At 43.2% G+C, this 15,713-nt stretch overlaps 1 protein-coding gene across 9 annotated transcripts in view; it reads left to right on the top strand.

Moving 5' to 3' along the window:
• The window catches only part of LOC143775363 (uncharacterized), a 119,055-nt gene that overhangs the window by 57,342 nt on the left and 46,000 nt on the right, over positions 1-15,713 (top strand). For 4 of the 9 annotated variants that reach the window (XM_077263408.1, XM_077263404.1, XM_077263413.1 and 1 more), the window contains one exon: positions 6,684-6,794. The exons of 1 other annotated variant lie outside the window; for it this stretch is intronic. The gene's annotated coding sequence lies outside the window, so the exon portion shown is untranslated. Of the gene's footprint in view, positions 1-3,163; positions 3,816-4,471; positions 4,496-6,683; positions 6,799-15,713 lie in introns of those variants that run through there. 4 more of the 9 variants (XM_077263410.1, XM_077263409.1, XM_077263406.1 and 1 more) reach the window with 4 other exon arrangements.

The following is a 15,713-nucleotide window of genomic DNA, read 5'->3' on the forward strand; positions in this document are numbered from 1 at the left end:
AAGAGTGAAATGGTGAGAGAGACATATATATTATAATTATATTACCTGTATGCTGTTAGCAGGGAAACTATAGAGAATGCGATAAAGATAGAATCAGCATAAGAATAAGAATAGATACCAGGGGTCAGTAGGGAGATAGTGGTATAAGAGAACCTGGACATGTTGTTAGGGGTCGAGTTCCCGCCTCTGCACAGGGGGAATCTCGGGCCATCTCCGCTGCGGTCTCCCATTCTTCTCCTGCCGCAGTGGAGTCTACTCAGCGGAGATGTTGGTCCCAGCGTCTCGCTCCGTCTGACTCTGTGCAAAGGGTTACTGCTGCCTTTCCAGCTTCTGCCATTGAAGCCAATACTGGGCAGCGGCAAGCAGATGTTTTTGGGACTAAGTCCTGCTTTTCCCCTTCTGAGCATGCCCACGGTAAGATCTCTCGTTGGAGATCAAGGGTCACATACTTAGATACTGCAGCTAATCCCATTGGTCCTCTAGGAAGGTCCTGAAGGTGCTCAACTTCTGTGGCAGCCTCCCATTGGTCCTTCTGGGAAGGTCCTGTACTTGCTGCAGCTATAAAAGGTTCGCAAGACTGCACTGCCATGCTCTAGTATTAATCCGTTATGTGCTTTGCGCCAGCGTGGTTATGTGTGATTGTATTCAGAGACCCTGCTGAAATAAGCCCCTAGAATACCGGCACCTCCGGTGTGGAGATTGTGTGATTGTATTCAAGGACCCAGCTGAAATAAGCCCCTAGAATACCAGCACCTCCGGTGAGGAGATTGTGTGCTTGCATGACCACTGACTGCTATCAGTTCGGCAGTTAGCTTGTGCTCCTTTGAGTCTAACAGGGCGCAGTGCTTTCCTTTCAAGGCTACTCTGTGAAGTAGCAGAGCTAGCTTATACCTCCAAATAGTGCCACCATTCACTAGCAGCAGGTTCCTCCTGCACGGTGGACCCCGGGCTGCGAACACACCAATAATAATAAACATCTACACTCACCGGCCACTTTATTAGGTACACCATGCTAGTAACGGGTTGGACCCCTTTTGCCTTCAGAACTGCCTCAATTCTTCGTGGCATAGATTCAACAAGGTGCTGGAAGCATTCCTCAGAGATTTTGGTCCATATTGACATGATGGCATCACACAGTTGCCGCAGATTTGTCGGCTGCACATCCCAAAGATGCTCCATACAAGGCAGGATGGATCCATGCTTTCATGTTGTTTACGCCAAATTCTGACCCTACCATCCGAATGTCGCAGCAGAAATCGAGACTCATCAGACCAAGCAACATTTTTCCAATCTTCTACTGTCCAATTTCGATGAGCTTGTACAAATTGTAGCCTCAGTTTCCTGTTCTTAGCTGAAAGGAGTGGTACCCGGTGTGGTCTTCTGCTGCTGTAGCCCATCTGCCTCAAAGTTCGACGCACTGTGCGTTCAGAGATTGTCTTAGGCCTACCTTGGTTGTAACGGGTGGCGATTTGAGTCACTGTTGCCTTTCTATCAGCTCGAACCAGTCTGCCCATTCTCCTCTGACCTCTGGCATCAACAAGGCATTTCCGCCCACAGAACTGCCGCTCACTGGATTTTTTTTCTTTTTCGGACCATTCTCTGTAAACCCTAGAGATGGTTGTGCGTGAAAATCCCAGTAGATCAGCAGTTTCTGAAATACTCAGACCAGCCCTTCTGGCACCAACAACCATGCCACGTTCAAAGGCACTCAAATCACCTTTCTTCCCCATACTGATGCTCGGTTTGAACTGCAGGAGATTGTCTTGACCATGTCTACATGCCTAAATGCACTGAGTTGCCGCCATGTGATTGGCTGATTAGAAATTAAGTGTTAACAAGAAGTTGGACAGGTGTACCTAATAAAGTGGCCAGTGAGTGTATATTTACTCTGTGCGTTCTGCTAGCCCTAACACATGTAGGTCATAGGAAGCTGAATAAAATGATACCTTGATATCTGCAAATCAGTGTCTCATTCCAGAGTAATCCGTGTATTTATAATATGTAAATGAGCTGTTAAGATCTATGGGCGAGACACTTATCTGCATGAGAATTTGCCCCCAGAGCTTATTTCAACTTAAAGGGGGCATTACCAGTGTAATGTCTGCTCTCTGCTCTACTGACCTCATTGCAGAGCTGTGTGTGATTATATCTGACACATCTGCAGGTTCCTCTCAGCTTCAGCCTCCATCTCACAGAGAACCAGTATTGCAATATTATTACAATACAGCAGAGCTGTGAGAGCTGCAGCAAACGTGTTTGTGAGGAGACAAAATTCAGTTCTACTGTTCCGAGTTAGTTACATGTCTCACACTGGTAACACTCCCCTTTATTTAAGCTAAATACTGGAGGCAAATTCTCAGGAAGATCAGTGTTTAGCCCATTGCCCTGGACAGCTCATTTACGTATAACAAAAATGTGTAATTTTTTGGAATAAGACACCGGATCGCAGATATAGAGGTATAACTTTATTCAGCTTCCTATGATCTCTCATGTCCATATACACAGTTTAGAATGGTTGATCCCTATATATTGAATTGAACATCAATGTTTGAATTGATATGTAAATGACGCTGTAGATTTGAAGCCTCTGTCAGTCCAGCTCTATTCCTTGCCCAGCGCTGCTTTATTTTGCTTGACTGCCAGTTTCTATGCTGTGTGACTTCAGGCAAAGGAGTCATCAGTCAAACAGGTGGAGGCGACGCTGGGGAGGGAATAGAGTTGGAGTGACAGAGGCTTCAGATCTACATCCTCATTTGCATGTCAATTCAAATGCTGATTTCTCAGTAAGAGAGCAATGTACTGTCTAGCTGAAGGTATTGTTGGAGCAGAAGGTAATACTTGTCTTTGAATGAGCTCCATGCACTTATCAATAGTTTGGGGTGGACGGGGTGAAGTCATGCTGACAGATTCCCTTTAAAATGGCTGAATTATTATTGTTATTATTATTATTACTCCCTTGCTGCAAATTGTAAATTTGCTAAGGAAAATCAATGCTTTAAGTAGAAAATGTATATTCAATCAGTACAAAAACGATATAAGGTATTTGTGGTGCTACTAGATGAGAAGGTTTGTCTACATCTGTTCAGTAACAGCGACCTATGAATGAGTTGTACAATATGGAATGCTTGCTAACAACTCATGAATTTATCCTAATTGTTTCCAGATTCAAAATCATGTCGCTTCCTCTGTGAAAGATCTAATTTTTTCCATGTCACAAGACTATGCAGTACCGTGTTGGTTGAAGGATGTTCTATGCAACTTTTCTGTAAAGTGGGTATTTCATGCACCATTTAAAGCCCCTAACCCCAGAAAAAAATAATAGTACTTAGGTTTTTCTCCTTTTTTTTCTAGTAAAAGGATGATTTAGAAAATTGTTGTTCGCAAGAAGAACACTGTGATTCTGGGCAAGCTGTAAATATTCAACTTTTTTTTTAAGCAATTAATTCATTTTTAAAAGTTAATATTTTTTTAAGGTGTCCACATCTGCTTGTTTGCGTTTTATGTAAATATTTGTAAATTTTTAGCTCTTAATGGGGTGAAGAGTTCTAATGATTTCCATCTGAAGCAGTGCAATTCTCCCAGAACATTTAGCTTGTTTTTTTATTTTTTTGTTTATTGTTTTATATTAGCTTGTAGGAAATAAGTCATGGAGCTCAAAAAATCACAGCAAACTGGGCAGATGTGATTACATGCAAAAATAACAATAATTCTACTATTAATACATGAGAGATCTAGAACTAGTGTTAGTAATAAATACCTAATCTGATAGATTAAAAAATTGCATATACAGAAAATGTCTTAAAGGGATATTTATATCGCTGACTTTTAGGAAATATCTTCCCTCTCTGGAAGTGGGAAAACAGTGATTCCATGAATCAACAAACCTATTTACTTTGTCCTTCATTATGAGTTTCATTAAAGATAATCTTTTAGCAGGATTAACTCTCCTAAGCCCTCTCTATGGGCGTGCAGACACTAGAAAGTTGAATAAAATGATATATTGACATCTTTGATCCATTGTCCTATTCTAGAGAAATCCATGTTTTCTTAAATGTAAATGAGCTGTTAAGATCTATAGGCCCAACATAGATGTCCTTGAGAATCTGCCTCCAGAGCTTCTTTTAAATGAAAGGGGGCGTTACCAATGTGAGACCTGTAGATTAGGAGAACAGGCTGTCAGTCATTACATGGCTCACATTGGTAACTCCCCTTTCCTGTACAATAAGCTCTGAAGTCAGATTTTCATTTAGATCTGTGTCCCGACCATAGATCCTAACTGCTCATTTACAAATAAGAACAAGTAGAATAAGTCATTGGATCACAGAGATCAAGGTATCATTTAATTCAGCTTCCAATGACCTACAGTACATGCCCATATAGATGGCTTGGGAGGGTTGATCCTACTGACAGATTCCCTTTAATACACTTTTCCACAGATTCCTTTTTCCACATGTTGTGCTTTATTTTACAGTAACTCCAGCATTTGAATGGTCGGACAAATGGGAGTTTCTTTGATGAGACGGCAAGTTTTTAACCTATGGTTGTGTTCATCATAGTAAAGCTCCACAAACACTGAAAGACTAAACTTGACTATAGCCAATAGCTTTTTTTCTAGATTATAATGATGGCCCATCATTGTGGTTTGTCCTGATGAAGAGGTGTGATTACCTCGAAACGTGTTGACAAATAAAACCGCATCCATATCCCATCTGGTCTCCTACCATATATTGGATCCTCGGTACCGAGGGTTTACATCCACTTTCATCTCCAAGATTGTATACTATCGGCTTGGTGGATCTGCAGCAGCCATTTTCTTACAAGTTAATAAAGGGGTTGTGACTGTCACAACCCCTCCAGGTTATATTTTTTCATGGTGCAGTTGGGCGCAGATGGCTCTGTAAACTGTGGCCTCTGTTCACACAGCTTGTATTTTAGTTAGCACTGGGCAGCCTGCCTGACCTAAAAGTATGGGCGTCATTAGTAGGCTGTGAGTCCGATGCGCTGCATCTCTTGTGTGTGACATTGTCGCATACAGACTGTATCTTTTTGTGCACTGGTGTACCAAACGGCCAATCCCTGATTGTAGGCCGGCTGTCAGTATTACTGCACCTGTGTAGCGGCCATCTTTAATTGGGTTCACTGCACCATGTTAGTGCATTTGTTTTGAGGCCTAGGCAGGTAAGCATCTCTGCCTTTTTTTGTGTTTTTTTTAATAGATTTTTGGAGGATTTTCAAGTCCTCTTTTTGTGGTTTAGAAGTTAATAAAGGGAGTGTGTCACAACCCCTCCAGTTGAGCAAAGCCCGTTTCACTCCTCCCTTTGTAATCCGGATAAGACCCCATTGCGCCTATCGTCGGTCCAGTTTTATCTACACACGTGCCCTCTTTGTAGAGCTGTGCGCACTACAAACATTTTTATTAAGTCATAAATGACTGATTACTGGGGTCCCACCACTAAGATTTCTTCCGTTCACTAGATTGAGGGTCCTGATCTTTCCTTATTTCTTCTAGCAAGATGGTCTGCAAATTTCAAAACATTTGGCTCAAATTCAATTTTCATTGAATCAATTAGATCATCTCTACTCCTTATACTTTTAGATACATGACTCTTTTATATGGGTTAGAAAGTCTATGAGCTTATCATATCACACAATATGTACTAGCATTTCTGGATAGTTATATCCCCTTCCAGGCTTTTTTCCTGGTATTTTAACCTAAAATATGCAGTGTTAGTATCTGTTATTTGATTTCCAAGGTCTTGGCTGAGGACCTTGTAACAGAAGACCATGGAAGCAGAAGTGAATATTATTTTATTTCAGCATTAGTTCCCTGAAAACCAGCGAAGCCCTTTTTTTGTAGCTGGTCATAGCATAGACAACCTGTGGTTAGAGAACCCACCAGTAGTGATGAGCGAATAGCATTGTTGCTCGGTAGGGATGAACGAGTATACTCGTTGCTTGGGTTCTCCCGAGCATGCTCGGGTGGTCTCCGAGTATTTGTGAGTGCTCGGAGATTTAGTTTTTGTTGACGCAGCTGCATGATTTATGGCTGCTAGCCAGCTGAGTACATGTGGAGGTTGCCTGGTTGCTGTCTTCAAGCTGTCTAACAGCCACAAATCATGCAGCTGCAGCGATGAAAACTAAATCTCCGAGCAATCACAAATACTCGGAGACCACCCGAGCGTGCTCGGAAAACCTGAACAGCGAGTATACTTGCTCATGACTATCTCCAAGTATTTGTTAGTGCTCGGAGATTTAGTTTTCCTCGCCTGAGCTGCAAGATTTACGGTTAGGGAATTCCCACATGTATTCAGTCTGTCCAGCAGCCGTAAATCATGCAGCTGAGGGGACAAAAACGAAATCTCTGAGCACTAACAAAAACTCGGAGATCACCCGAGCATGCTCGGGGAGGCCCGAGCAACAATGCTATTCGCTCATCACTACCCGCCAGTAATGAGCCCCGATGGGCCAAATCAATTTAGACCTTATTTTAGAGTATTCTAGTGTCAGTGAGTCTGTTTTTATTTTTTTGTTTCTATAAAACGATTTACAAATAATTTATTAAAACTTATTAATAATATCCCTATACTAGGACTGCACCATCAACTTTATAAACTTTCTCCCAATTCAGGGACTCAGGAACCGAAACGTATTCCTTATTTGTATATTTCATTTTTATTTTATAGTGTTCAGAAGCACATTGAGTCCAGTGAAGAAAAACATTATCCCTAAAGGTATTCGTGATACAAGATAGGAGAAATGGATGAAATGGTGGAAAGAAGAATTCATAAAAAAGAGTAGGTATGCAAAGTGAAAAGTTTCTAGACCACCAATTTTAAACAGATAAGTCAATAATATTTAGTGTCCCAAGTGGATAAGTGTAGTCCATAACTAGTGACAAATGCCTGGTGGGAAGGAGGAGAAACAAGCTGCTGTGTAGGCCGTTATCTAGATAACTGCACCAAACTGTATTTCTTAGCATGTGAACATGTACTGCAACTCGATTTGTTTAGGTGATATCAGAAAATGTATCATAACTGTCCAGAAATGTCATATATGTTTTATAGACTATGGGGCACCGGGCAGCTAGCAAAGTAAGACCTCTTTATTTACTGTTACATAGAGTTCTGCTCTGTTTTTTTTAGTTACTAACCTGGCATAGATCACAGGATATTCTGGTCAAAATGCTCTATGTAATAGTGGAGCAAATTATTTTTCTGTTTCACGCTTAGGTAGATGATACCGGGGTTCTCCTAATTGGGGACCATAAGGCATCGGGGATCATATCTAGGGTATGGCTACTGCTACATTTTCAACAATTTATTATAGCAATAGATAGAAATAAGGGGAGATTCATCAAAGCTTTTTCATCAGATTGCTGGCGAAAAAGATTTGCAAAATACGTCTTTTGGTGTTTTCAGAACATTCTCACCCCAGCTCCTCCCACTTTGTAGTTACACTACACCACAAATCTAACTCTAGCAGGGACTGGAGTGACATTTGTGATGAGGCACACATAGGGGAGTATCCCACTGCATTCTTAGCCTGATTCATAAAGAAATGTGCACTTCTTAGTGAATCAGGAGCGTCTGTCCAACACGTTCCCTCATCAAGACCAGCAAGAAAATCACCAGTCTTGATGAATTGGGGGCCATAGTTTCCAAACTTTTGTACTGCATGAAGAATGAGAAATATGCTGCTGTCACCTGTGATACCTCTCTCAGCCTATTGATGCACCTAAATGTTCATCGCCACCAGTGCCATTTTCTGTCCCTATGTGGAATGAGCTGAGAGCTCTGATCTCTGTCCCTTCTCTGGCTTTGATGGTCACCCATGATTGGCTGCACTAGGCCTTCTAATATAATTGCTGCAGGGCATTATGTCCACGCCTTTGGTCATTAGCCCGCTTAGTGACTCATCAGCTGCGTGTGAAATCCTGCGCTGGAGGTTTTTTCGGCCAATCTAAATGAATCGAATCATAAACAATTTGAGTATGCGTATGTAACACCCCAGGGTCCTGGTTGTTACAGTGGCATTGCTTTCCTCACGGGGAGAGTGATGTCACGCTTGGAAGCAAGGGAAGATCTCTTCTATCAGGTAAACACAAACATTCAACATTTTCACACTCCAGGCCAGAAGGGGGAGCTCTGATCCAGTTTGTGGGTGGCTCCCCTATATATATTCTGGCTGGAGGGGAAGTTATTGAGTAGTCTGTCAGGAGGACAGAGAAGAGAGCAGTCAGACAGTGAGTGTCGGAAGGACTGAAGGGGCTGTGCAGCCAGAGGTGCTGCAGCTCCTGGGGAAAGAAAAGTTAGAAGGAAAGAACAGATTGTAGAGAGCATGCAGGAGAGTGAAGCACAGGAGAATGACAACTGGGGAGGACAGCAGCGATTGGGCTACCGGTAGCCGGAACACCGAGGTTGTGAGGGACTCCAAGACTTACAGCTGAAACCGGCAGGACAGCTGGACTACATGTCACCTGTCCGCCCTAATACCCAAAAGACACAGTGGCGCATAGAGCCCGGGTCATGATAGAGACCTTGTAAAAAGGCATTCCCTTTAACATGGGCACCCTGGGCCACGGACCAGGTCGCCACCACCATGACATCCCCTTTAAGTACCAAACCAGCTACTGAGTACCCCAAGGCCCTGGCGGGTGACTCATTTACACCTTTGGATTTCATGAAACTCAACTCAAATTCAATATGCCGCAGATCAATCCAATCTCTAGTGACAACTCAAATGAATAAAACAGTAAAGGGATTGTCCACTACTAGGACAACCACTTCTAAAACTAAATGTTCAGCCCCTTTGAAATAATAAAGCCTATACTCACCTCCTGTGCCGGCTCCGTTCCCACAGTGTCGGCACTTGCAGCCTTGGAGCTGTGATGTGGTGTTGTGACATGTGATGCCTGGTGTCCAATAAGCGTTGGTGACACTGTCTCCGTCTTCAGACAAGCTGAACATGAAGAGGAAGCCAGGGCTACAGCTCAATCCCGTACTTCCTCTTCGTGTTCAGTTTGTCCGAATTTGGAGACGGTGATGCTTGCATTGTTTGGGCACCGGGCATCACATGTCATTCCACCGCATCACAGTCCCGAGACCATGAGTGCCGACACCATTGGGGGCCAAACATTTTGTTTAAGAAGAGCTAGTCCTAGTAGTGGACAATCCCTTTAAATATCATAGGGCAGTCTACTGATCAGAGAAGTGCTGTATTAAGCAGGTTAATGCAAACATCCCAGCGAAAATCCGTGAGCGCAGCCAAGACAAAGAATCACATAAATATAACGGTATTTCTAGACCCTGTAGGCTCAACTGTTCAGTTCTCAATCCTTCCCAAGTTTTCCTTCTGGGGTTTACAGGTTCTTCAGGAAAATAAGGTGAGGCCACAATATAAGGAATTGTAGGAGGACCAAATTGTCTCAATCCAGTGTGCGTTTTCTGTAAGGCCTGTATCTTGGTGGTGCATGTAAATAGAACTGAGCGCCGATCATCTTGCGATTTCATCAATTGGGACTTTTTAGGGGAAGATTATCAGCCCATGTTAATGGAGCACTATCTTTTGTTTGTATCAAATACCTTTTTTAAAGACATCAAAAATGAATTTCCTATGGAGAGCACAGGCTTAAAGACACATTGTACAATATTTCAAGATCAGAAATGGAACAATTTAATGTATTAAAACAAAGACAATACAGAACAAGCCTTACACTGGTCATCATATGAGCTTATATCCAAAATGCACCAAAAGGAAAGCAATTTCATCAGTCTAATTGCCTAAATGTGCAGGATAGAACTTAATATGTTATTCTATTAGGATTTTTTTTTAACTTAATCACAAATAAGGACTGTGGCTCCCCAGGGAGGGCGGTATTCTCATTTACAATTGAACCACAGATCAGGGCAATCAATCTTGAGTAACACTTTTACAGTGTAATTGCAGCAACATGACAGAGGAACACTCATTGCCAGACTGGGACTGGAGTAGGAGACAGGCACCAACCTCTGCGAGAGTGCAGGAATGTACAAGAGACACTGTATCTATGAATATGCAATGAGAGCTTATTAGCGGCCCACTGTTGGAACCGTGATGAATGACATTATCTTCAGACTGGTACATTCCAAACATGAATTCTATAATGACCCATTTTTCATGAGTTGTCACTGGCTCTCGTGATGGTGCGCACTCTTTAAGTAGCACATTGATTTCCTCATACTCAGACACTTAGATTACTCTTCTTATGTGGACAAAGACATCTCCTCATATGTCTTTAGGTTGTGCTGAGAAAAGATAAAGAGTAGCTGTACCGGCTGTGAAAAATTATATATTAAACTCCCCTGTGTATAATGTTCTGATATTTTCTTCCTTAATTGTGAGATCAAGCACCATAGCTATAATCATACAATAAGGGGAGAACGTTCTAGAGGTAAATGTGAGTATGGAAACACTGACAACCATTAAAGGGGAGTATGGAGACAGTGACAACCATTAAAGGGGAGTATGGAGACAGTGACAACCATTAAAGGGGAGCATGGAGACAGTGACAACCAATAAAGGGGAGCATGGAGACAGTGACAACCAATAAAGGGGAGTATGGAGACAGTGACAACCAATAAAGGGGAGTATGGAGACAGTGACAACCATTAAAGGGGAGTATGGAGACAGTGACAACCACTAAAGGGGAGTATGGAGACAGTGACAACCATTGAAGGGGAGTATGGAGACAGTGACAACCAATAAAGGGGAGTATGGAGACAGTGACAACCACTAAAGGGGAGTATGGAGACAGTGACAACCAATAAAGGGGAGTATGGAGACAGTGACAACCACTAAAGGGGAGTATGGAGACAGTGACAACCAATAAAGGGGAGTATGGAGACAGTGACAACCATTAAAGGGGAGCATGGAGACAGTGACAACCATTAAAGGGGAGTATGGAGACAGTGACAACCAATAAAGGGGAGTATGGAGACAGTGACAACCATTAAAGGGGAGCATGGAGACAGTGACAACCAATAAAGGGGAGTATGGAGACAGTGACAACCATTAAAGGGGAGTATGGAGACAGTGACAACCAATAAAGGGGAGTATGGAGACAGTGACAACCACTAAAGGGGAGTATGGAGACAGTGACAACCATTGAAGGGGAGTATGGAGACAGTGACAACCAATAAAGGGGAGTATGGAGACAGTGACAACCAATAAAGGGGAGTATGGAGACAGTGACAACCAATAAAGGGGAGTATGGAGACAGTGACAACCATTAAAGGGGAGTATGGAGACAGTGACAACCATTAAAGGGGAGTATGGAGACAGTGACAACCATTAAAGGGGAGTATGGAGATAGTGACAACCAATAAAGGGGAGTATGGAGACAGTGACAACCACTAAAGGGGAGTATGGAGACAGTGACAACCAATAAAGGGGAGTATGGAGACAGTGACAACCATTAAAGGGGAGTATGGAGACAGTGACAACCAATAAAGGGGAGTATGGAGACAGTGACAACCAATTAAGGGGAGTATGGAGACAGTGACAACCATTAAAGGGGAGTATGGAGACAGTGACAACCATTAAAGGGGAGTATGGAGACAGTGACAACCATTAAAGGGGAGTATGGAGACAGTGACAACCAATAAAGGGGAGTATGGAGACAGTGACAACCACTAAAGGGGAGTATGGAAACACTGAAAACCATTAAAGGGGAGTATGGAGACAGTGACAACCATTAAAGGGGAGCATGGAGACAGTGACAACCAATAAAGGGGAGTATGGAGACAGTGACAACCATTAAAGGGGAGCATGGAGACAGTGACAACCACTAAAGGGGAGTATGGAGACAGTGACAACCACTAAAGGGGAGCATGGAGACAGTGACAACCATTAAAGGGGAGCATGGAGACAGTGACAACCACTAAAGGGGAGTATGGAGACAGTGACAACCACTAAAGGGGAGTATGGAGACAGTGACAACCAATAAAGGGGAGTATGGAGACAGTGACAACCAATAAAGGGGAGTATGGAGACAGTGACAACCACTAAAGGGGAGTATGGAGACAGTGACAACCATTAAAGGGGAGTATGGAGATAGTGACAACCAATAAAGGGGAGTATGGAGACAGTGACAACCACTAAAGGGGAGTATGGAGACAGTGACAACCAATAAAGGGGAGTATGGAGACAGTGACAACCAATAAAGGGGAGTATGGAGACAGTGACAACCATTAAAGGGGAGTATGGAGACAGTGACAACCATTAAAGGGGAGTATGGAGACAGTGACAACCACTAAAGGGGAGTATGGAGACAGTGACAACCATTAAAGGGGAGTATGGAGACAGTGACAACCAATAAAGGGGAGTATGGAGACAGTGACAACCAATAAAGGGGAGTATGGAGACAGTGACAACCACTAAAGGGGAGTATGGAGACAGTGACAACCATTAAAGGGGAGTATGGAGACAGTGACAACCATTAAAGGGGAGTATGGAGACAGTGACAACCATTAAAGGGGAGTATGGAGACAGTGACAACCAATAAAGGGGAGTATGGAGACAGTGACAACCACTAAAGGGGAGTATGGAGACAGTGACAACCATTAAAGGGGAGTATGGAAACACTGAAAACCATTAAAGGGGAGTATGGAGACAGTGACAACCATTAAAGGGGAGCATGGAGACAGTGACAACCAATAAAGGGGAGTATGGAGACAGTGACAACCACTAAAGGGGAGTATGGAGACAGTGACAACCATTAAAGGGGAGTATGGAGACAGTGACAACCAATAAAGGGGAGTATGGAGACAGTGACAACCATTAAAGGGGAGTATGGAGACAGTGACAACCAATAAAGGGGAGTATGGAGACAGTGACAACCATTAAAGGGGAGTATGGAGACAGTGACAACCAATAAAGGGGAGTATGGAGACAGTGACAACCATTAAAGGGGAGTATGGAGACAGTGACAACCATTAAAGGGGAGTATGGTGAGAGTGACAACCATTAAAGGGAAGTATGGAGACAGTGACAACCATTAACCCCTTCACCACCTTGGGTTTTTTCATTTTTGAGTTTCTATTTTTTGCTCCCCTTCTTCCCAGAGCCATAACTTTTTTATTTTTCCATCAATATGACCTTTTGAGGGCTTGTTTTCTTGTGGAATGAGTTGTAATTTTGAACTTTTATAATGTACTGCAAAAAGGGAAAAGAAAATCAAAGTGTGGTGAAATTGCAAAAAAAGTGCAATTCCACAATTTTTCTTGTTTCCTTATTTCTCCATGTTCACTAAATGCTAAAACTGGCATGTTAATATGATTTTCCAGGTCTTTACAAGTTCGTAGATGCCAAACATTCATAGGTTCTTTTTTACTTAAGTGGTGAAAAAATCCAAAGTTTCTAAAGAAAAAAGTCCCCATTTTCTGAGACCCGTAGCGTCTCCATTTTTTGCGATCTGGGACTGGGTGAGGGGTTATTTTTTGCGCACCAAACTGACATTTTTTATGGATACCAATTTGGTGTAGATCCGATCTTTTGTTCGCCCATTATTGCATTTTAATGCAATGTTGCAGCGACCAAAAAAACATAATTCTGGTGTTTTGATTTTTTCCTCATTACGCCGTTTACTGATAGGATTAATTTTTTTTATATATTGATAGATCGGGCGATTCTGAACCAAATATGTGTATTATTTTATTGTTTTATTTTGAATGGCACAAATGGGGAGAGATTTAAACTTTTATATATATTTTTAATATTTTGAAACAATTTTTTTTATTTTCAATTGCTTCAAAAGTTTCCATGGAAGACCAGAAGCTGCGATCGTCCGATCGCTTGTGCTAAACAGAGCAGGGCTTAAGCACTGCTCTGTGTAGCAGAAATGCTCACTTGCTCTGAGCACCGACCGCTGGGCAGCGCTCATAGGTATCCGGCAATGACAACCCCAGGGGTCTGCTGCAGACCCCAGATTGTCATGCCAACCCTCCGGCGACCCACGGTCATGTGACACAGGCGCTGATGAGCGGGATTAGTGATGCGCTTCCTGAGTGATTACGTTAAATGCCACTGTCAGAGATTGACAGCAGCATAGAACATGTTAACAGCAGCGGGAGGATCGCGATTCCACCCGCGACTGTTAGAGGCACATGTCAGCTAATAAAATAAGCTGACATGTGCCGGAAAACCAAAGCCAGTGACACCATTAAAGGAGATAATAGAGACACAATGACAGTCATGAAAGGCTAGTATGGAAACACATTGACAATGTTTAAAGGAGAGCATGGAGACAACGTGACAACAGGAAATAATTGGAATGACACCTAAAAAATAACCAGAGAAAAAAAGGCAAATTAGACATAATTTCACACAAAACCCCCAAAATGTGCAGAACAAAATTGTTGGCACCCTTCCAAAAATGTGGGTAAACAACTTTGCTTTAAGCATGTGATGCTCATTCAAACTCACCTGTGGCAAGTAACAGGGGTGGGAAACATGAAAATCCCACCTGAAACCAGATAAAAAAAAGGTTGATTCAATGTTTGCATTGTACTTCAGTGTGTGCCACACTAAGCATGGAGAACAGAAAGAGGAGAAAAGAACTGTCTGAGGACTTGAAACAAAAATTGTTGAAAAATATCAGCATTTTCAAGGTTACAAGTCCATCTTGTAATAGGCTGGGTGGTGGAACCACTCTGCCAGAGCCCAAGAAAGACCTGGAGGGGCATAACTAGGCGCCTCACCCAATCTGATCACGAATATGCAGCAGCGTATGACACCGAGATCCAAGCAGAGACAATGGAGGTGGTCCAAGTGCTACTCTAGAACTGACCTTGGTTAGATAGCAGCTGACCCTCTAGGAACGGGTAGCTGCAACGGCCCAAGGGAATGTCCAATAGATGCCGGCAGGAGGAGTAGGATGACTGGTAACAGATGCAGACGGGACCAGCTGATGAGAAGATATGCACTGGCAGGTGCAGGCTAGGATGGTGGATAGACAGGCTAGCAGGCACGGCTGGTAGGCAGGCTGGTGGGCATGGCTGATAGACATGCTGGTGGGCATGGCTGATAGACATGCTGGCGGGCATGGGTGATAGACAGGCTGGCGGGCACGGCTGATAGACAGGCAGGTATTCAGGAATACGAGCGCTGGGACTTGAGAACTGATAAGGATGTTAAGAACACACTTACAACATTGCACAGGCATCTCCCACTTGATGGAGGTGCCTTAAATAATAAGTTATCACCAGCCATTGGCTGGAAACACTTTGGGACGGTGAGCGCAGTCTTTTAGCACTGTGCCCGGGGATCTGCAAGCAGTGTGCAAACCCTGGGCAGCTTCAAGACAATGAGAGTGGGGCACTGGACCATGGCAGTGAGTATGTTGGCGCCTCCTCTGGGGGAAGGAATTAGAGAGCAGAGGCGCTGGAGACAAGACAGGAGGTGGAGCAGGAGGTGCAGATTCAACATCTCTAGAGGTCTTAATGTTCCTTTGTCCACGGTGCACAACATAATAGAGAAGTTTACAACCCATAGCGCCATAACTAATCTAATTGGATGGAGACAGCAGAGAAAAATTGATGAAAGTTTGCAACGCAGGATAGTGCGGATGGTGGACAAACATCCCCAATTAAGTCCCAAGGAAATCAGGCTGTCCTGCAGGCTCAGGGCAAATCTGTGTCTGTGTGAACTATCCGTCAACATTTGAAGGAAATTAAACA

The sequence above is a fragment of the Ranitomeya variabilis genome, chromosome 5 (assembly GCF_051348905.1).
Source record: "Ranitomeya variabilis isolate aRanVar5 chromosome 5, aRanVar5.hap1, whole genome shotgun sequence".
NCBI lineage: Eukaryota > Metazoa > Chordata > Amphibia > Anura > Dendrobatidae > Ranitomeya > Ranitomeya variabilis.